This window comes from Coenobita brevimanus, chromosome 8 (genome assembly GCF_032717465.1).
Source record: "Coenobita brevimanus isolate Jiangsu-jjx chromosome 8, ASM3271746v2, whole genome shotgun sequence".
NCBI classification, from domain to species: domain Eukaryota; kingdom Metazoa; phylum Arthropoda; class Malacostraca; order Decapoda; family Coenobitidae; genus Coenobita; species Coenobita brevimanus.
The window spans coordinates 19,698,651-19,721,245 of record NC_136961.1 but is presented as its reverse complement, the minus strand read 5'-3'; positions in this window follow the sequence as shown (position 1 = coordinate 19,721,245).

Below are 22,595 nucleotides of genomic sequence, written 5' to 3'. Positions count from 1 at the left end.
AATATATCTGTGCTGTTTACTTATCCCCTAATTCTACTGACTATCAAAAATTCTTCGACTATCTTACTTCTACGATGGAACACATTCTGTCCATTTCTCCTTTCTCTGAAATCTCCATTCTTGGAGATTTCAATGTTCACCACCACCTTTGGCTCTCCTCTCCTTTCACGGATCCACCTGGTGAACAAGCCTACATCTTTTCTATCCTTAATGACCTAGAGCAGCTTGTACAGCACCCTACCCGTATCCCTGACCGCCTTGGAGAGAGCTCCAACATACTTGACCTCTTCCTCACAACTAATCCTTCTGCTTACTCTGTTAATCTTTTCTCTCCGTTGGGCTCCTCCGATCACAACCTTATTACCTTAACCTGTCCTATCACTCCAGTACGGCCTGTGGACCCTCCAGGGAAACGTCGTCTGTGGCATTTTGGAGCCGCGAACTGGGAGGCCCTCAGGCAGTACTTCTTTGATTTTCCCTGGAATGATTATTGCTTCCATGGCCGTGAGCCATCTGAGTGTGCCTTGCGCATTACGGAGGTTATTCACTCGGGCATGGAAGCATACATTCCCTTCTCATATCCTTTGACTAACGCAAGAAAGCCTTGGTTTAATCACGCTTGTTCTAATGCTGTCCGCAACAAGGAGAAGGCCTACAAAAGGTACCGGAGCCAACCCACCCCTGAATCACATCATCTTTACGTTTCTGCCCGGAATCGTGCTAAGTCTGTTCTTCGCTCTACTAAAAATAATTTCATCCATACTAAATGCTCTCAACTCTCCAACTCGAATTCTTCCCGCTCCTTCTGGCACCTTGCCAAAAATCTTTCTAACAACTTTACCTCATCATCCTTCCCTCCTCTTTTCTACTCTGATGGTTCTGTAGCTATTTCTTCTACTGATAAAGCAGATCTCTTCGCACAGACTTTCTCCTCCAATTCCACCTTAGACGATTCCGGTGCTGTTCCTCCATCACTTCTCCCCTCTGACTTCCTCATGGCTGACATTAAAATTTCTTCAGTTGATGTATTTTCTGCCATCACTGGCCTCAGTACTAACAAGGCATATGGGCCTGATGGGGTCCCTCCTGTTGTTCTCAAGAACTGTGCTTCTGTGCTTACACCTTGCCTAGGCAAACTCTTTCGCCTTTGTCTGTCAACTTGTACCTTTCCTTCTTGCTGGAAGTTTGCTCTCATTCAGCCAGTCCCAAAGAGGGGTGACCACTCCCGGCCCTCTAACTATCGTCCAATTGCTTTAACGTCCTGTATTTCAAAAGTTTTCGAGTCAATTCTTAATAGAAAAATTTTAAGGCATCTTTCCTATCACAACCTTCTTTCCGATCGTCAGTATGGGTTCCGTCAGGGACGCTCCACTGGCGATCTTCTCACCTACCTTTCAGACTCCTGGTCATCCTCCTTTCGGGACTTTGGCGAAAGCTTTGCCATTGCACTTGACATCTCAAAGGCTTTCGATCGAGTCTGGCATAAATCTTTAATTTCCAAACTGCCCTCCTATGGTTTCTATCCTTCTATCTGTGCCTTCATCGCTAGCTTCCTTTCTGGTCGTTCTATAGCCGCTGTTGTAGACGGCCATCGTTCTTCTCCTAGATCTATCAACAGTGGTGTTCCTCAGGGCTCTGTCCTTTCACCAACTCTCTTCCTTTTATTCATCAATGATCTTCTAAGCTGTACATCTAACCCTATCCACTCATACGCTGATGACTCCACCCTTCACCTTTCCATTCGGTTCCCGCAACGCCCATCTCAACAGTTACTTCAAGAAACAAGGGATGAGGCTATGGCACACCTAATGTCTGACTTGGCTCGTATCGCTGACTGGGGTAAAAATAATATGGTTGTCTTTAATGCATCTAAGACTCAGTTCTTGCACCTATCAACCCGACAAAATCTTCCACAGGTATACCCATTAATGTTTAATAATATTCAGCTTAATCCTGCATCATCCTTGAACATGCTTGGGGTTTCATTTACTCAGGACTTATCTTGGAAAGACCATATTACATCTCTTGTAAAATCTGCTTCCAAGAGATTGGGTATGCTAAGCCGACTCCTCTCTTTCTTTACCCCTGCACAATTGTTGACTCTATACAGAGGTTTTATCCGCCCCTGTGTGGAGTACAACTCTCATGTGTGGGGAGGCTCCCCACATACAGCTCTTCTCAATAGGGTGGAGTCAAAGGCTTTTCGTCTCATTAACTCTCCTCCTCTTACTGACTCTCTTCAACCTCTGTCTCTTCGCCGCACTGTTGCATCTTTATCTCTTTTCTATCGCTACTTTAATGGTCACTGCTCCTCTGAACTGTCTGCTTGCATTCCTCCACCTCTACGACGGGCGCGTAGCACCCGTCTGGCAGCAAACTCTCATCCCTTTTCTGTCCAGCTCTCTAATGCAAGAGTTAACCGTTACTCCCAGTCTTTCATTTATGCAACAGGTCAGCTCTGGAACTGTCTCCCTCTATCTGTATTTCCTGCTGCCTATGATCTCCAGTCTTTCAAACGCAGTGTGTCCAGGCATCTCCAAATGATCGGATCTTGAATTTGGCTCTCTGTTGTATTTTGTTTTTCTCTTGGAGGGAACTGTTACTGCGGGCCATGGCCTTTGGTTCCTTCTTCCTCGCATAAAAAAAAAAAAAAAAAAAAACAGTGGCTTAGGCTGTCTGGTAGAAACTGTATGTAGGGTGAGAAGTGCTTGTGAGTGTAACTGTAATGTTGTAGTGGCTTTGGATGTGTGTGTAGTCTGTGAACCAAGTGTAATCGGCCCGCCTTAAGCCGATCGGGTGCAAGCATACTAATATGCGACACTGGTTCAACGACAGCACCCCTTATGTCCGCCAAAGCAGTAAGTGGCTAGGTGAACGCTTCCCAAAGTTTTTACAACTCTGGCGGGAGGCGAACCCGCGCTCACGAGCGTGCGAAAAGCACACTCTGCCACTGTGTTTCACTTTACCAGAGACATACATATTGCTTTATTATAATTCTAAGAATTTTCACACTTAAGGAGGGTCACTCCAGAAATGTTTAATACATTCTTCACTTTAGCGAAAGTCCAGTTGTAACGCATCTGCCCAGGACTAATGAACTTTTACTTCATATGGCATGATTATCACAAAACATTTACAAAGAAATCTTTCATATATATATATATATATATATATATATATATATATATATATATATATATATATATATGAAACAGATTTCTTTGTAAATGTTTTGTGATAATCATGCCATATGAAGTAAAAGTTCATTAGTCCTGGGCAGATGCGTTACAACTGGACTTTCGCTAAAGTGAAGAATGTATTAAACATTTCTGGAGTGACCCTCCTTAAGTGTGAAAATTCTTAGAATTATAATAAAGCAATATGTATGTCTCTGGTAAAGTGAAACTCCTTGCGTGTAAAAATTCTTAGCCTTGACAGACTGACTGAGCCACTTCTAGAGGTGGTCCAGCGTTTAAAAAATACATTGATATATATAAACGTTCCACATCTTATGGTATGGTTTTTATATTATCAAATGGTGGTTATTCAAGCACCAATCATCGTAGTATATTTTTCTTTGAGCATGCAAATTAATGCTTTCTTTATAAGTTGAAAAGATTTAGGGGAAAAAAGATGAGGAATTAGCCTTCCACGTTTTGCTACACTTCTCTTAGAAAATTGTTGAGGAAGGTGTGCTTTAAAATCTTGATATTCGGTAAGCATATTTCTCGATATTTATATATCTGAACATAGATAATCGTTGTATTTTCAAAAATCTGGAAGTAGTAAACAAAATAATTATAGGCTGAAGAAAAACAACAGACCACACCTTCAGTATCAGAAAAACAAATGCCACATTTGACTGTACACATGGCAGTAGACTGCTTCCATGATTCCTTCATAAAACTGATTGTATGAATCTCGATGTATCTAGTCAGATATTGAATAATTTACGTATAGCCTAGGTGAAAAGAAAACAAAGACAGTCGCAAATCCGTCTTACGGTAACAATGCACACACATTTTAATGTATAATAGGGCTACTCAAATGCATTTTGCGGCTGGAAAGCATTCACCATATTTATTTTCAGTGGTGTTCTCACAGGAAAAACTTTTTTCTTCATTTGGCGATAGTCACGGGTCTAACAGCCATACATTGGATTGTTTTATGTTGCGTCCAGACAATTTATTCATCTCATGGGGAGCTTTTGTGTTTGTGCAGACTAAACCCAACATCTTCAGTTTAAAAAAAAATCCCATAAGGTGAACAAAATTGTCTGGACGTAACAAGAAATATAATATTATGCCTTCGAGTGTACAGTAGATGATGCTTCATAGATATTTCCCCAGGGTGAGATGGACCTAGTTGCTGATTTAGTAACACCATCAAAGATCATCCTGGCCCAACCATGCAAGTTGATACCACACCTCCGGCGAGCCAAGAACCTTCAAGTCTCCCTTATGACATTCGACAGCATCTCAGAGTTACACAAGATCAAAGAACATTACCCCGATGCCAGGTATTACCTTTTATTTTGTTTCATTAATGATATTGTCAGACATTTATATTTTGACTTTTATTGGTGAAAAGTTATTAATGAAAACCTTTGGCAACCTTCCAGAGTCTATGTAACTTATTTTTCTTATTAATTGCAACTGTCAGACAGGTTTATTTAGCCCTTCAGTATGTATACAAGGAGACTTCAACAGAAACCCAGAATTAAACAAGACAAAACATCAGTAGTAGGAAGCAAGGTGACGTCATTGTTATTCTTATTACCATCAGACAGTTCTGTTCAAAGGAGGGCGCCCTTTGAGTGAAGGGTTTCAAGGATGACCTTTGACAGCATCCCCGCCTTAAATAAGATCAAGAAAATCCTACCCCGAAGGCAGGTGACAGCATTTTTACTTTGTTCGTGTGACTGTTAGATAACATTGTTCAAACATCCGAGATAAAACAGCATCTAAAGATTAGACAAGATTAAAGAATGCTACCAAGTGACAGGTGCGTGACGTCAATCTTATTTTATTCTTTCTGCTGACAAACAATGCTATTCAGATCTCTTTCAGTCAGGGGATTGTCTTTAAACAGCGAGGCCCTTTCTCACTCGTGTTTTTTTTTTTTTTTTAAAGGGAGAACGTGAATCACCTGTCGAAAAAAATTGCTTAAACATTTTAATAATGGTTAGACTGATTGTCTGGATGAATATAATGTAGTTTTACTTTTACTGTGCAGTATGTTGGTCAAGAAGCGAGTTTAAAAAATTGGTAGTTATGTTGGCCCGAAAGTCCATTTATTTGCAATGTGTATTGCGTGGGTCTGGCTTGACACAAGAGACGGTTAGGACTGCATAATTATGTATTAATGATCAAGCTACGTAAGCTACCATGCGCTATTTTTAGGTGGTACTGATTCAAGTGAAAAGCGTATTATTTTTTTTTTTTTTATGCTATGATCAGTATGATCTCTCTTATTATTACTTACCCCACTAATATGAATGTTCAGATATAACATGAAAATCACAGCACTCCCAAGTTATTATTAACTTCCATGAATATATTTACTTCCTTCATTTGTCATAATGTTCCTCATAATCACATAATATTATCAGAGCATGTGAAAATTTTACGACACTTCATTACACCAGTCATAATTTTCAGGCGCAATTCCACTCCCCTCAGCCACCCACGTCTATCTCATCAAACCATTGTCCACATTAGTCACTTCTATCACCAACTATGTATTTTATTTGCGCACTTTTCTTTCCATCTGGCTCGTACATGCTTCCATCGTCCATATCAATTAGTTTTTGGTTGGATCGGTAAGCTACTAGGCTTTTTTTATCTTCGTCGAACCCCTGAGAGTTCTGTTTGGGGTTCAGGGATGCGAAAGGAGAGTGAGCAATAGTGCAAAAATGTTGCATAATCTTCCACAGCAAAGCAAACATAAGCATACATATTTTTGAGAACTGGGAATGCTAAAGGCTAGATACCAAAAGACTTACTTGAATCCAGAAGATTCAACAGCCGCAAATATCAAAAACACTGTACAGACTACAGGAGATATTTACTTCATGTTTCCTTTTATGATATAGACTAAGCAGAATGTTATACTCGCATGAACGAAATTTATTCTTAGCCTGACGGTAAATGATAATTGTATGTGGGTATTCAAAGCACGTCTGTTAACTCTTTCTCATACAGTCTTACCAGATCATAGGCCAATATCATATAAGAAAACTTAAAGCGAATTTTTGCTGTTGACTGCACCCTACCTAGCATACCGTCCCGTTCCACCTAAAACATGAATATGCTGTACCGACTGCTTAACGGTTGAGAAAGACATCACAAGAATTAAAACGCTATCATAAAACACTACCCTAATGCCAGGTGGCGTGTGTGTGTGTGTGTGTGTGTGTGTGTGTGTGTGTGTGTGTGTGTGAGAGAGCGAGAGAGAGAGAGAGAGGACTTACGTCTATTACAATAATCTTTTTGCTACCGTCAAACAAAATTATCCAGTTTAGGACAGTGCCATAGTAACGAAGGAGTCAGTGAAGATTTTCAACATCCTCTTATCAGTTCAGCAAGAAGTGAGACTCGTTCCCTGATGTCAGGTATGTGTTTGTGTGCCCAGGATCAATGGCCACCTATCTTAATGTACTCTTGCAACTGTCAGACAAATTTTAGCAAGTTCAGGAGAGACCTAACTTTATAAAATAATCTGGTAACGATATTATGCAGTCCACCTAATGAATTGATGATTCCATTTTGTTCTCTGGGCCAAATCAATTAAACTCTGTTGTAGGTAATGATTTTATTCGATGTATTTCTAAAATATGTAGTAAACCATCTGTCACCAACTGTTCTACTGTATGTCACCAACCATTCCATCATAGCCTACTCCAGCCCCACCCCGTAAAAAGAACTAACTAAACAAGCAAATAAAGCTGTGAAGCAGAGTATCATTTCCGGAAACGCGCCCTATACCGTTGTGCTATACCCAGGCTGTGTGTGTGTGTGTGTGTGTGTGTGTGTGTGTGTGTGTGTGTGTGTGCCTTAACTCCTTGGCTATTTGATGAATTTGAACGAAACTTTCCAGGTGAGTTCAGTGGGTTTCTGTGATTGGCTTCCACTGTATACAGTTTGTTTCATGATTTTTACGGGGTCGGCACCCGTAAGCAACTTAAGATTATTGATATAGAGTGAAAGGAAGGCACATATGGCTTTGATATCTTAGTATATGTGTAACTTGCAATACTTTGGTCATAGAAACTCCGTGTACAAACAGCTAGATAAGGAGTTTATTACAAGCTTACAGTAAAACAGTCTGCCCGGCTAGGCTGTCTGCTAAGAACTGATGCAATAACGCCGTCTTCAGGCGTGGGAAAGGGTACTGACCTAGCAAATTTAGTGGGGGCATGTATGCATTGGGGGGGGACATATATACATCGGGGGTAGACATATTGTGGAGGGGGTACACTACTCCCCCAGGTAGCTGAGACGGTGTCTCCTGACATCGGGAGTTAAATGGTGTTTGATTATAGTAGTAAGGCAGGACCGGGAGGTTAGTACAAGGGATAAGTATGATACAGGGGCAGTAGGGGAGACATGGCCATGTTGAGGGGAGGGAATGAGAACGATATAGACATGATATATACAAGGATCAATAGGTACAAATTCAGTAAGGGTCGAAGGTATACATAAACATAATGGGAATTACACATTAATAGTTTGAGACATGATAAACAAGGAGTAGATATGAGAGTTCTATTGTTGTTCTTCCTTCATTTTTTTTTCTTTTTTTTTTTGTTCATTTGTATTTTCTGTAGGATACACTGTCACTCAGTAATGCATGAAAGAAATACCATCATTTTCTAGTAGGCAGAGTGCTGTTCACAGTTTGGTTAATCGTCAGATGGCATTGCTAGTCACTGAATGTGAGGGCACTAAGTACGGGGAGTTTCTACGTCGTGTGTAGGGCGTACTATGCCTGTAGCGACTCTGATTTCCTGGAGTCGACGTTCCATTTTTCTGACACAACAATGCACTGCACAAATGATGAGTAGAAAACCTATGAAAGCGATAACCACAGGGGGAAACACAACTGTTGGATGAACCCATGAACGGCTGAAGGCCAGAGAAAATTGATCCATAATGAAATCACTGTCATTGAGGAAGGTGAGCATGGGCAAGTGAGGGGAGGTGATGGTAATGGTGGCAGATGGTAGGGTTGAAGGCATGTCGATGGGTTGAAAGATGTCATAGGAGTGTTTACGAACAGCTTGGTGATAGCGAGTGGTGTAAGTGATGACGGACTCTGATTTGACGGTACAATAGTCAGGTGCTTTGTAGAGACCACTAGCGGGGACGGAGCGAACGGAAGAACCAGGACACATGATTGTGACAGAGATGGGAACAGCAAAGAAGAAGTACTGGACATGGTTGAGGTGAGCATGGTGGACCGGGAGGTCAGGAGCTGGGACAAAAGAACAGGCCGAGTAGATGGAATGGTTGGAAACTAAAGCAGACTCACAGGGTGTGGCACTGCTAGGGAAGATAGCGAAAAGGTGGGCAGCACAGAGACGAGAGGTCGGAGTAAGGGAGGAACATTGCTGGAGGTCTGTGGAAGAAAGGAAGGCAACGGAAAGATGATCATGGGAGAGGAGGAAATATTCTGAAGGGACAGATACCTGTAACAAGGAGTTGTTGAGGCGGAAAGGGAAGGGAATGATGTGGAAAAGGTTAAAGGTTATGGCGGAACGGAGAGGAATATGGACGACGACGTATGTGGTGAGAAGAGTGGCTTTGAGAACAGGATAATAATATTCAAGGGAAGAGTAAGGGAGGACTGGGGAGAGACCGAAGGTGGAGTGAGCCCATTCCAGGACAGAACGGAGAGTTGAGACAGGTACTAAGTCGGCAGTGACACGTCCATTGATAGCATCGACCAGGATACGAACCAAGGTAGAGACCTGAGACAGGAGAGAGTCAACGGCCAGTTGGAGATTATCCATGTTGAGTTTGAGGTAGAAGAACTGAGAGATAACGTTGAGAGCGGAAAGGTGGCGTGGCAAGATATCGGTGAAATGGTGTAGAGTGGACGTGATGTCACTGAGTTGGGTTTCAGTGAATCTGTGACTTATGTATTGCAATTGCCAGGAGAGTGGGAGGAAAAGGTTATAGAGATACTCATTCGAGTTGTGTGTCCCCATGAGGGCCGTGAGATGGTTTCTGATTCCGTGGAGCTGGTGCGCGCAGGCAGGTAGGGCAATGGCTACGTCAGCCAGGGGCGCAAGATCGTAGCGCAAGGAGACCTCGCCTCCTGAGCCGACCAAGGCCCCGGGACGTACTCCACCATCGTCCTGACCTGACCCAGACCCCAAGAGGGTCAGCACTGCCAGCAGGGAGATCGCTAACATCGTACCTAGAAAATCAGGGTAGAGTTAATGGGGGAGGTCGTGAAGAGGTTGATGGGCAGAGCGCAGTTTGGACCGATATTGAGTGATTGATGAATGAGCAGGTGGAGATGGAGAGGAAGGAGACTGAGGGATAGGTGGAGACAAGGTAGACTAAGGGATGGGAGGAGGGGAAGAGGGGGCAGGAGGTTGTGGAAGTGACTTCCAACACGAGGCCACGGGGTGCTCGCTTTAAGTCATCGACGTGGACCCATCTGGTGTCCTTAGTGGACAGGTCCTGGAGGTGAAATTTGTTGCCTTGTTGAGTGAGGACTCAGTGGGGCCCTGTAAATTTGTCATCCAACTTGAAGGAACGCGTATGGGAATGAGCAAAGACAAGATCGCCTACATTGATAGTGATAGGAGAGGCGGACTTATGTTGGCGCTGCAGCATGTCCTCCTGAGAGGAAGCCAAAGTGGATTGGACATACTGGTGGATTGTCTGGAAGTTGGCCAATTTTAGTTTAACATAATCATCCATGTTGTAGATGGGTTCTGGCTTTGAGGATAAGAGAGAGTATGGGAGGTCCTTGTCAAAACCAAAGAGGACGAAGAAGGGAGATTCAGCAATGGATGCATTGATGGAACTATTGATGGAGGATGCCACTTGGGGAATCCAGTCATCCCAGGACGAACTATGGGAGCCTAGATGTCTGAGGCACTCTAAGATTTTTCGGTTGTGGCGTTCTACAAGGCCATTGGAAGCTGGATGGTTAGGCACGACATTGCACTTACTGATACGAAAATGGCGACAGATCTCATCGAGAAGGCTATTGTTGAACTCTGTACCATTGTCAGTAAGAATGGTATGAGGGGTACTGAACGGGCAAATTACGTGATCTACAAGGGCACGGGCAACGCTCTTCGCGGTCTTGTTGGAGAGGAGAACGAGGACACAGTAGCGGGAGAAGTGGTCGACCGCTACGAACAAGTACTCAGCGCCAGATTCTGTGAGAGGTAGTTTTAAGAGATCGATTGAGACAGTTTCCCATGGTCGTGAGGGGATTGGGTATTGTAAGAGAGGTGCTGGTAAGCCGGTTGATCCTTTGTGGCGGTGGCAGGAGAGGCAAGAGTCACAGTGGGCATTGATATCGCGGCGCATGGTTGGCCAATAGTATTTGAGACGTGCTTGGCGCAAGCATCAGACTTTACCTGGATGGGAAGCTTGAGGAGTATTATGAACAATATGAAGAACCTTTGGTATCAGGGCAGTGGGAACAACAAGTTGGCGTACTTCGCGAATGGGCATATCTTTGCCTGTTAGCAGTGTTTTCCTGTACAAGAGATCATCATCTAGCATGAACTCATCTAGTGATACTGGCAGAGTAGGTAAGGTCGAGGCATCGCCAGATTCTAGGAAATAAATGACTTTGGACCACATGGGGTCTTGGCGCTGAAAGTTTCGAACAACTTCTGACGTTAGTGTAGTGTTTTCAGTTACTTCAGGCTGCAGTGATGTTATAGCTGCTGCTACGTGACGTGAGAGTGCGTCTGCGACTACATTCAACTTGCCTGGTACATATTGAAAAGTGGGATTAAAGTCCTTGATGATGACAGACCATCTAGCTAGTCTACCTGTTAGGTTGCGATTCTTGAACAAATCACATAGTGGAAGGTGGTCTGTTTGGATATGCACTGGATAACCATGGACTATATCTCTGAAATGTTTCAAGGACCAGATTACCGCTAGCGCTTCGAGATCTGTGACACTGTAGTTACGTTCAGCGGTTGTAAGGGTGCAACTAGCATACGCTATTACGCGCTTCCTTGATGCTTCATCTAGTTGCATCAAAACGGCACCAAGTCCAGTGCCTGAGGCGTCTGTGCAGAGAAGGAAGGGTGTGGTATAATCAGGGAACGCTAGAACAGGGGCATTTACAAGAGCTGTCTTTAGCTTTTGGAAAGCCTGTGACTGGTCGTTAGTCCAAACAAAGGGCACATTCTGCTTGAGTAAGTGGGTCAGAGGAGCGGCGATCTTCGCGTAATCCCGGATAAAGCGACGATAATAGCCACTGAGGCCCAGGAAACTTCGTACAGCGTCGGTAGTGGTAGGTTCTGGGATGTTAATGATCGCCTTAGTTTTATCCTCATTAGTATGAATGCCTTGTGCATCTACGACATGGCCTAGGAATTTGATTTTCTTTCGCAGGAAGTCACATTTACAGAGATTGATTTTCAGGCCTGCGAGCTGGAGGCGTTCAAAGACTTGCTGGAGTTTGGTAAAATGATCAGGGATGGATTTACTCACAACAATGATATCATCTAGGTAAGCAAAAAGAGAGTGTCCCATCATACCGCTGAAGACTGAATGGATAAGTCGCATGAACATGGAGGGAGCATTTCTCAGACCAAAAGGGAGTCTCTTAAACTGAAAATGTCCGGAAGGGGTGCTAAAGGCTGTGACTGGGCGAGAGGACTCTTCCATTTCGACCTGCCAGTACCCGCTAAGGAGGTCTAAAGATGAAAAGACTACGTTATTGTCACCAAGGGATTCTAGCAAATCAGTGAGGACAGGTAACGGGAAACGGTCTGGAACGGTGACAGAATTGACCTTACGATAGTCGACTACTGGTCTAAAGTTGCCGTCCTTCTTTGGTATTAAGAAAAGTGGGCTATTCCATGGACTGACGGAGGGTTCAATAATGTCCTGGTCTAACATGTTCTGTACCATTTGATGTGTTTGCTTTCTCTGGCTGTGAGGCAATCGATACGCTGGTATGTAAATCGGCTGAGTTCCTGGGAGTAGTTCAATCGTATGTTTGACAAGGTCTGTTCTACCCATCGGTTCACCGGGTAAGGCAACCACGTTTCTGTACGAGGTCAGAAGGTCGAGGAGTTGAGGCGTATGTTCTGGGAAATCTGTGCAAGTGAGATGTGAGAACATATCGGGTGAATGCGTCGGCGCAGATCCCGTAGAGTTAATAGTACATACACCGATTGGCGTATCATCAGTCTGAATAGTAGGAATTGAGGAATCCTGGCACACCTTTATGGCCGCTGGGTATACTAGGAAGTCTCCAATCTTTACACCACTTTTAAGTTTTAGTGGAGCATTTGTGACATTGAGCAAGTACAGGTAGCATAAACTGTCCCCTAAGACTGTACACCACGCTAACTCATAAGTCAAGCCATTCACACAACACGTCTCAGGTAGGGTTAGTACATCCACTCCTTCTTTCGCACCAGCAACACAAACAGAGACTTTGGTGAACTCATGCGGTAACAAAATTGTGCACGTATTCGTTACTGCACTTTTTGTCTCTGCGTGTTGGAGAAGATCATTCAGACTGTGTGAGGTAGGTAACTGAGACATGTCTGAGTCAGCGATAGTGTTGTCGGGAGAGGATGTAAGAGCCATGTTCGAGGGCTGAGATGATGCATCAGGGGACATTGAGGAATTTATGTCCTTGCTCGCAGTCAGTAAAGGAATGATCTCTGTGTTCTCAGATGATGATAGTGGTGGTTTGGGCTGGGTTGGACTTTTTGGTAGTGACAGGGACAGAGGTAATTGAAGGACTGATTTGATCGTAAGAACAGGACGGGGACATTCCATAGTGTAAACCGGGAATCCAGAAATGTCTATACTACCACAAGCAGGTAATAATGCAATGGAATGTTGTGCCATGGTGGAGAAACCAATAAGGGCATCTGCGGGATACTGCAAGTCATTAGTGACATGAAATTCAATGGGGATAGGGGGCAAATCTCTGTGGAGTTTGACTTCAAGGATGACTCTTCCCTTAACCTTAAACTCTGAGCCGTTAACACCACATAGGCGAATGTCTGGTGGTTCTAGGAAACTGACGTGGCTGTGATGGCGATGAATAATTTGTAAGGAATTTTCGGAGATGAGATTTACTATAGATCCTGTGTCCAAGAAGAATGACGTTGGTATGTCATGACTGCTTCCGAGAATGACTAAACCCGAGGATGTCATGGGACCTACATGGCGGATGGGGAGTTGGGTTTCTGGTTCTACGTGATATTGGTCCAATACGGGTGCGGCGCTTCCCCCGACTGTGGGCGGTTGAGGTAACGACATTCCTCAGTGGTGTGAGTCGTGCTTGATTTGTGGTATTTGCAGTGTGGACGACGTGAGCAGGAAGGCGTACGCTGTCTGGTTTGGGAGTGAGGACGTCTGTATGTACGGTCGCAACTGGATGCTCGATGTCCAAGATGACCACAGTACCAGCAAAGAATCGAAGATTGTCTGTTTCGTCGGGCGCGAGATTGATCACGACCTGCGGTAGGAGAGCGATGTGTGGCAGGTCTGCCGCGTGTGGTGGGACGGGAGCGAGATTGGTCTGGGGTAGTGGAGGTGTGACAGACTGAGGAGGCCAAGGGTTGGGTGGTGCCCTGACGCGTGTAGTTCGAACCTGTTCTTTCATGAATGGCTTTAGTGACCTGAATAATTTTATCTCCTGGATTGAAACCGATTTCCAAGGCGAGCTCTCGCTGTTTAGGAGTAAGCCAGTGAAGGAATCTGAGGTAACCAATTAAGTCAGCAAAGTTGGTGAGTGAAAGCATTGGAACGCCATTCTTGTCTTCTAACCATTTCGTACCTACCAGTAATTGGAGCATCTCGCTACTAGTTGCTTTCATGGCGGCGGCAGCTTCGCGGAGCTTGGCATGTTGCGCTGGGACGCGCAAGTCCTCATCTAGTTGGTTTAGGAGATTAATGAATCCCATGAGAGACGCGGTATTTGAATGCTGGCAACAAAGGCTGATGAGTTCCGTACGAAAATCAGCAAAGGTACGAATGCTATCGAAATGTCCTGCACGGATCGCGGATCCGATGTCTGATTTACCGTGATGCAAGCGACCGAGGAGGTAAGCTACTTTGAGCGATTCCTCGGTAATTTGTCTATCATTTATATCGGTTTCGACTTCTCTGAGGAAATCATAGACAGACCAAGTTGGGTCCTGGCAGGTAAATTTGGGACGATTGGCATCGTCGAGATAGATAGACTGTGGAGGGTTGGCCATGGCTGGAAGTGTAGAAGTGGCAGCAGGAGAGGTGTGGGAAAGAGAGAAGGTAGTGGCAGTTAAGGGCGAGCAAGACAGGGTATGAAGGGAGGCAGAAGTAATGACAGTGGAAGGAGTAGAGGAAGAAGAAGGGAGAGTAGAGGCAGGAGTAGAGGAGGAAGTATCTGGATTTACGAGGGTAGGACGGGTAGTAAGTGATTCTGCGGGAAGTGAAACGGGAGTCTCAGGTACAGGGCGGTGGTACTCTTTGCCACTTCGTAAATGAGTGATTGTGTTAGAGTCGGCAGATGGGGTATGAGCAGGTGATGTTTCCAGGTCGAGAGGGCTGGTGGTAAGCGGTTGACGTGGAAAGTATGACATTTAATGCGGCAATGGAAGATGAAAGGATGAAGATGGATACGTAGGTGGAAATGTATAAATAATAATGAGAGAACGGAATACACTAGGTGTGAAAATATGAATGAAGGTGCGGGGATGAATGGTGGAAATAAAATGCGAAGGATGAGATGGATAATAAATAACGTAGGTGAAGATGAAAACGGGGTAATAGAAATGAGATGGAATATTTACAATAACCAATCTGTAGAGAAAATCGAGGATAATCTCTATAGAAAGGAAAGATATACTATAGTTACACAGTAGAAACGGGAGTGTCGAGATGTATGACGTGCAGGGTGGCTGGGCGTAGCTGGGCTGGGGCGGGGCGGGGCGACGGGGCGGGGCGACGGGGCGGGGCGGGGGTGGAGAGACAGCTGGGCGGAGAGGAGAAGAGACGCCGCGATGAATCACCGGCAGGGAGTGGCGGTCTTAGGAGGCTCTGTAATGCAGACCAGAGGTGGGCGACGGCGGAGGCTGGTGGTGGGTGGTGAGGCAGATGTCGGCGCAAGGCAGGTGTAGAGCTAGTGAGTTGCAAATGCAGAGAATGGTGGTGGGCAGGCAGCGGGCAGACAGTGATAAGTGGCACCGTGGGGGCAGGAGCTATGATGAGTCTGGAACAGGTGCAACAGGTGCATAGGTCGGCGACGGCGACACGTGCGGTCAGGAACAAGGCGTATGGGTGCGGTTGTTTGAAAGGTGAGCACTGGTGAGAAAAATGGTACACTCGAAAAGCACAGCCAAGGTATAGAGGCAAGGAGGAGGGGCAAGGCCGGCAGATGCGAGTCGTCGGGTATCTTGTTGTATCACTAAAAATCCAAGGAGGCGGTCAGAATGTGATGGTTCGAAACACAGCTGCTACCAAATGTAACTTGCAATACTTTGGTGATAGAAACTCTGTGTACAAACAGCTAGATAAGGAGTTTATTACAAGCTCACAGTAAAACAGTCTGCCCGGCTAGGCTGTCTGCTAAGAACTGATGCAATAACGCCGTCTTCAGGCGTGGGAGAGGGTGCTGACCTAGCAAATTTAGTGGGGGCATGTATGCATTGGGGGGGGGGACATATATACATCGGGGGTATACATATTGTGGAGGGGGTACATATGGTGTGCAATGGAATTCTAACCGTAATGCCATAATTGGTGATTCTTGGAGGGGTAAGCCCTCCCCACCCAAAAATAAAAACGACCAGAAATAAATCAAAATGAGCACGTGGATTTCATCAAAATTGGCATACATATCGCAGGATTGGTTATGTAGTTTCCATGTTTTCTCTGCACAGGAAGAAACTGCACGTATATTTTATTTTTAGCTGCAATGTACCTGTAAGTCTCATGTATTCATAAAACGTACCATCCCCTCGGTGATATAGTAGAATCAGCCTCAATTCGGAATAGCCTGTGTGTTTCATACGCCATTATTTGAATTCGAGAGGTGGTCAGAGATACTTCCATCATATAATTACTGCAGTGGACATAGGAGTGGTCTCCAATGGTTAATTCTTCTGGGATATGGTGACCTATCCTTGAGCCTTCTTTTATTCCATAAGGGGAGGCAAGTATTGACTGATCCCGTTCTTTTTACCTATAATCTTGGTGTTACCAATAGGAGACCAAAATTTAAGTTAACTGAATCATGAATTATTCCATCAGGTTGGTGCTCCGGATACGCTACGATGACCCAGAAGCAGGGCAGACAATAGGACATAAGTTTGGAGCAGAGACTTGGGAATCACGGTTGTTGCTCTTAGAGGCGAAGTCATTGGGCCTGCAGGTGGTTGGAGTCTCTTTCCACGTGGGTTCTAATGCATCGAGTCCGTCAGTGTTTTATGGTGCCATTGCTGCAGTTTACACGGTAAGTATTCTCAGCCATGGGTATAATTTTGGAGTGGAGGCTTGGGAGTCACGATTGCTGCTCTTGGAAGCGAGTTCGCAGTGCTTGCATGTGGTGTGAATCGCTTTCATTATGAATATTATTGTCTCTGGTCCCACTGTGCACTATGATTTCATCATTGCAGTATGAAAGGCAACTTGTCTTTTGCCTTGGGTGCAGGTTTAGAATGAAATCTTGGGAATAGTAACACTGTTTCTGCTGAAGTGATCACCGAGGTCACGTTCCTCGTGGGTTGAAATGCATCGAATCCTACTGTGTATTATACAACTATCACTGCAGTACACAAGGTCTTTTCTCTTTCTGGGATGTACAGCCCTCAAAAAATTATTACAACCCAAAGTTCGGAAAGGAATAACAATATGTGAACAGAAAAGACGAAAACCAAATTGTAAATTTTTAATTCTAAGTACAGTATCACCAATCCTGCCTCACTGAATGGATGCTGATCATGAATAGATATAATTTTATACTTCCGGCATTAGTCTTATACTTACGTTTGTGGTCATGGGCAGTTTGGTTAGTAGTGGCATTATAAATAGTTTGAAGTATATTTGATCTATTTAGCACAGTTCATTATTACAGTAACCTTCAATAAGACAGAACGCTCCTACTCAACAAGGATATAGTTATGGATTCGACTCACGTGAAACATGACCAAAAGTGAAGTTTGAGCGAAATCAATAAACTACGACAAAATATCCCTGGAATGATTGCCAGTATTGCTTCCATGGCCGAGAGCACTTGGAATGTGCCTTGCACATTATGGAGGTTATTCTTTCAGCCATGGATGCATACATTCCTTTCTCATATCCTTTGACTAATGTAAAAAGAACTTGGCTTAATCACACTGGTTCTAATACTGTCCACAAGGAGAGGGCCTACAAAAGGTACCAGAGCCAACCTACCCCTGAATCTTATCTCTTTTATGTTTCTGACCGGAATCGTGCTAAGTCTGTTTTTCGCTCTGTTAAATTAATTTCATTCTTACTAAATGCTGTGAACCCTCCAACCCAAATTCTTTCCTCTCCTTTGGCACCCTGCCAAAAATCTTTCTAACAACGTTACCTCATCATCTTTCCCTCCTCTTTTCCACTCTGGTGGATCTGTAGCTATTTCTTCTACTGATAAAGCAGAGCTCTACACACAGAGTTTCTCCTCGTATTGTACCTTACACATTTCCGGTGCTATTCCTTCACCACTTTCCCCCTCAGACTTCATCATGGATGATATTAAAACTCTTCAATTTATGTATTTTTCGTTATCATTGGCCTCCATACTAACATGGCATATGTGTTAAACGCCCTTGACGTCAGTTGTAGGTGAATTCAAAGTCTGGGAGTGGTTTTCTGATAATCCATTAACCCTTAAACAGTACACCTGGGTCTGAAAGACCCGGCCACTTTTTGCCACTTACTGGTTTAGCAACTACTATATGCCAGGGACCCCTGTCCTTCCCAATAGCTTCCTAAGTTTGGATGCCCATGCTAAAGGTGGCTGTGTGGTTTTCCAGGTCTCCTTCTGTTTTGGTGTATAACACACTAAAGTCGTGGTCGGGTCTGTGAGACCCAGGTGTACTGGATAAGGGGGGCTGAAATTTACTGTTGTGTGATGCAAATTTTTTCACCCTGTGAATTGCCCTCTCCACACCACTAAGACCCTTCATGCCACTAGCTTTGACAGCAGTGTGAGCATCATTGTGTCGTTTCTTTTCTTATGGGGTCCATGTAAACAGAAACTGTAAAGATTTTTTCAAAAATTTGCCTAAAATGCTTTTAATATGTTAATTTTAATTGTATATTCATTATTGCATAGTAAATTGAACCTAAAAGGTTGTAGATTGGTCAAGGATACAGTAAATAAAACACAAGTATTTTTTTTTATTTTTTCTATTTTGTGGGTCTGTGAGACCCAGGTGTCCTAATGGTGTATAGGCGCAACTAGGTGTACTGTTTCAGCACAGCTGTATAACCTCCACCCTCACTCGTCCCCACGCTGTTACCAACCGGCTAGAGAGCCGGTGCACTCCTATGAACTCAGAGTATCAGCAAAATTTGGATCAGGCCAGACCTTAGTAAGGGATTTAGGTCATGGCGCCCTACTTAGAACACACTTACACCATCCTATACATACATACTACATATTACAAATGGTTACAATTTTCCCTTGCATTAAAAAAACGTGTCTCCTGACACAGCGGTGGAGGTATCAAATCATAAGATGGCAAGGGGTTTAACATATGGAGCTGATGTGACCCCTCCTGTTGTCCTCAAGAAATGTGCTTCTGTTCTTACACCCTGCCTATTTGAACTCTTTTTTCTTTGCCTGTCAACATGTACCTTTCCTTCTTGCTGGAAGTTTGCTCCCATTCAGCCTGTCCCAAAGAAGAGTGACCATTCTCAGCCCTCTAACTATCGCCCAATTGCTTGAATATTTTGTGTTTCAATAGTTTTCGAATCTATTTTTAACAAAAACAAAATTAAAGGATCTTTCCTATCACGACTTTCTTTCTGATCGTCAGTATGAGTTCTGCCAGGGATGCTCCACTGGCGATCTTCTCACCTACCTTTCAGCATCCTGGTCATCCTCATTTCGGGACTTTAGTGAACGCTTTGCCATTGCGTTTGACATCTCAAAGGCCTTCAGTCGAGTCCGACATTATTCTATAATTTCCAAACTGCCCACTTACAGTTTCTACCTTTCTTTCTGTGACTTCATCTCTAGCTTCCTTTTTGATTATTCTATTGCAGCTGTTGTCGACAGCCACCATTCTTCTCCTAGAGCTATCAATAATGGTCTTCCTCAGGGCTTTGTCCTATCACGACTCTCTTCCTTTTATTCATCAATGACCTAAGTTGCACACCTAACCCAGTACACTCATACACCGATGACTCCACACTACACCTTTCCATTTGCTTCCCGCAACGTCCTTCTCAGCATTTACTTCAGCAAACAAGGGATGAGGCTATAAGAACCTAATGTCTGACTTGGCTTATATCTCTGGTTGGGGTAAAAGTATTCTTGTTACTTTTAATGCATCAGACACCTAGTTCCTGTATCTATCAACCCGATGAAATCTTCCACAGCAGTATCCTCAAATTTTTAACAATATCCAACTTAATCCTGCATCATCTTTAAACATACTTAGGGTTTCATTCTCTCAGGATTAATCCTGGAAAGATCATATTACCTCTCTTGTAAAAACTGTTTCCAAGAGATTAGGTGTAGTAAGGCGACTCTGTGCCTTCTTTACCCCTGCTCAATTGTTGACTTTATACACGGGTTCTATCCCCCCATGCGTAGAGTACAACTCTCATGTGTGGGGAGGCTCCCCACATACAGCTCTTCTCAACAAGATTGAATCTAAGGTTTTTCGTCTCATTAACTCTCCTTTACGTAGTGGTGGCCAGAATTAGGATACAAGTAAGATGGAGGAATAGAAGAAGGGAAAGACGAGAGGAAGGAGTAGTTACAAGGAGAGTGGAAAGGTTACAAGAGGATGAGAAAAAGGCAGAGTACAAGAGAGAAGTGGAGGAACGATTGGGCAAATATATATTGGAGCAGATGGGGGACGTGGAAGGTGTGTGCAGGATATTTACAGAAGAAGTATGTGCAGCATGTGATGTGGTGTGTGGGAGGAAGAGAAGATGGAGGGGGGTGCAAGGAACAGCGTGGTGGACTGAAGAAGTAAGACAGGCTGTGGCACAAAAGAAGAAAGCATACAATGAATGGATGAGAAATAGGGACGTGGAAGAAGTTGAGAGGCAGAAGAGAGAGATATATGTAAAAAGAAAGAGGTGAAAAGATTAGTATGAGAGAGTAAGAAGAGAGTGGATGAGGAATTTGGAAGGAATTGAGTGTCAAGTGGAGGGACTGTAAGAAAATGTTCTGGAAAGAGGTGAAGAGAGTAAGACAGGGTGGAAGTGAGGTTGGCAGGGGAGTGAAAGATAAAAATGGTAGATTACTAGTGGAGAAGGGAGAAAAAGTGAGCAGATGGAGAGAACACTTTACGGAATTGTTGAACATACAGGATGGAAGTAATGTGAGTATAAGTGGCTGGGGAATGGCTGGGAGGAGGGAGGTGAGAAGACAGGAAGAAATCAGTAGGATAGAAGTTGTGGAAGCAATGAAGAAAGTTAAATTGGGGAAAGACCCAGGAATTGATGGAGTGTGTGGTGAAATGCTGAAGCATGGGGGAGAGATAGAAGTAGAATGGATGTGGAAGATGTGCAGATTGGCCTGGGAGGAAGGTAGAGTCCTGGAAGAATGGAAGTCAGGTATTATTATTCCCTTGTACAAAGGAAAAGGGGAAAATGAAGTGTGTGGTAATCATAGGGGCATTCGTCTTCTTACTATAATAGGAAAAGTGTATGGTAGGATACTTACTGACAGAGTTAGAGAAAGAACAGAGGAATTAGTTGGAGAAGAACAGGGAGGCTTTAGAAAGGGAAGAGGTTGTGTAGATCAGATATTCATTCTTAGATCCTTAGTGGAAAAGTTTCTAGAGAAGGGAAAGAAGTTGTATACGGCTTTCATGGATTTGGAGAAAGCATATGACAGGGTGGATAGACAAGGATTGTGGAAAGTATTAAGAACATATGGAGTAGATGGAAAGTTGTTGAATGCTGTGAAGAGTATGTATGATGGTGCTAAGGCTGCAGTGCATGTGGATGGTGAACTAAGTGAATTTTTCTCTTTGGAGGTTGGGTTGAAACAGGGATGTGTCATTTCTCCATGGTTGTTCAATCTGTTCATGGATGGGGTAATAAAAAAGGTACAAGGTAGGGTAGTGGATATTGGCGTGGCCCTGGTGAGGGAGGATAGTGTTTGTAAACTCCCTGTACTGTTGTCTGCAGATGATACTGTGTTGTTGAGTGAAGACGAAGGGGAGCTGCAAGGCTTGGTGGATGAGTTTGGGAGAGTGTGTAAGAAACGGAATCTAAAGGTGAATGTAGGGAAGAGTAAAGTGATGGTCTTTGAGAGAGGTGAAGTCAGTGAATGTACAGCGAGGTTGGATGGTGAGGAATTGGAAAATGTGAGTACGTTTAAGTACTTGGGTAGTGTGATGAGTAAGGATGGAGGTTTGGAGGGTGAAGTGCTTGAAAGGGTACAGCAGGGAAGAAAGGTTGCTGGTTCTTTGAAAGCAGTGATAAGAAACAGGGAAGTGAGCATGGAAGTGAAAAAGTTACTACATGACAGTATTGTGATACCAACTCTAACGTATGGAAGTGAAGCTTGGACGTTGTTGGAAGGACACAAGTCAAGAGTGAGAGCAATGGAAATGAGTTATTTAAGAGGAGCCTGTGGAGGCACATGTAGAGACAGGCTGACGAATGAGGATATAAAGGAGCGTTGTGGTGTGGATGTGGATGTGATGGGAAGTGTTATGAGGAACACACTGAGGTGGTTTGGCCATGTGGAGAGGATGGAGGGTGAAAGACTGACGAAGAGAGTGTATGTGAGTGAGGTGGAGGGGGGAAGAGGGAGGGGGAGGCCGAGGATGAGATGGAGGGATGGGGTGGAGAGGTATATGAGAGAGGGGGGTGTGAGTTGGGAGCAGGGCAGTGAAATGGCGGGGGACAGGACGACGTGGAGGCGATTTGTTTGTGGCCACCCCAAACGGGATTGAGGCGTCTGGCAATAGATAGATAGAACTCTCCTCCTCTTACTGGCTCCCTTCAACCTCTGTCTCTTCGCCGCACTGTTGCATCTTTATCTCTTTTCTATTGCTACATCAATGGCCACTGCTCCCCTGAACTACTTGCTTGCATCCCTCCACCACTACAGCAGGCGTGTAGCATCCTTCTGGCTACGAACTCTGATCCATTTTCTGCCCAACTCTCTAATGCAAAAGTTAACCGTTACTCCCAGTCCTTCATGTATTCAAC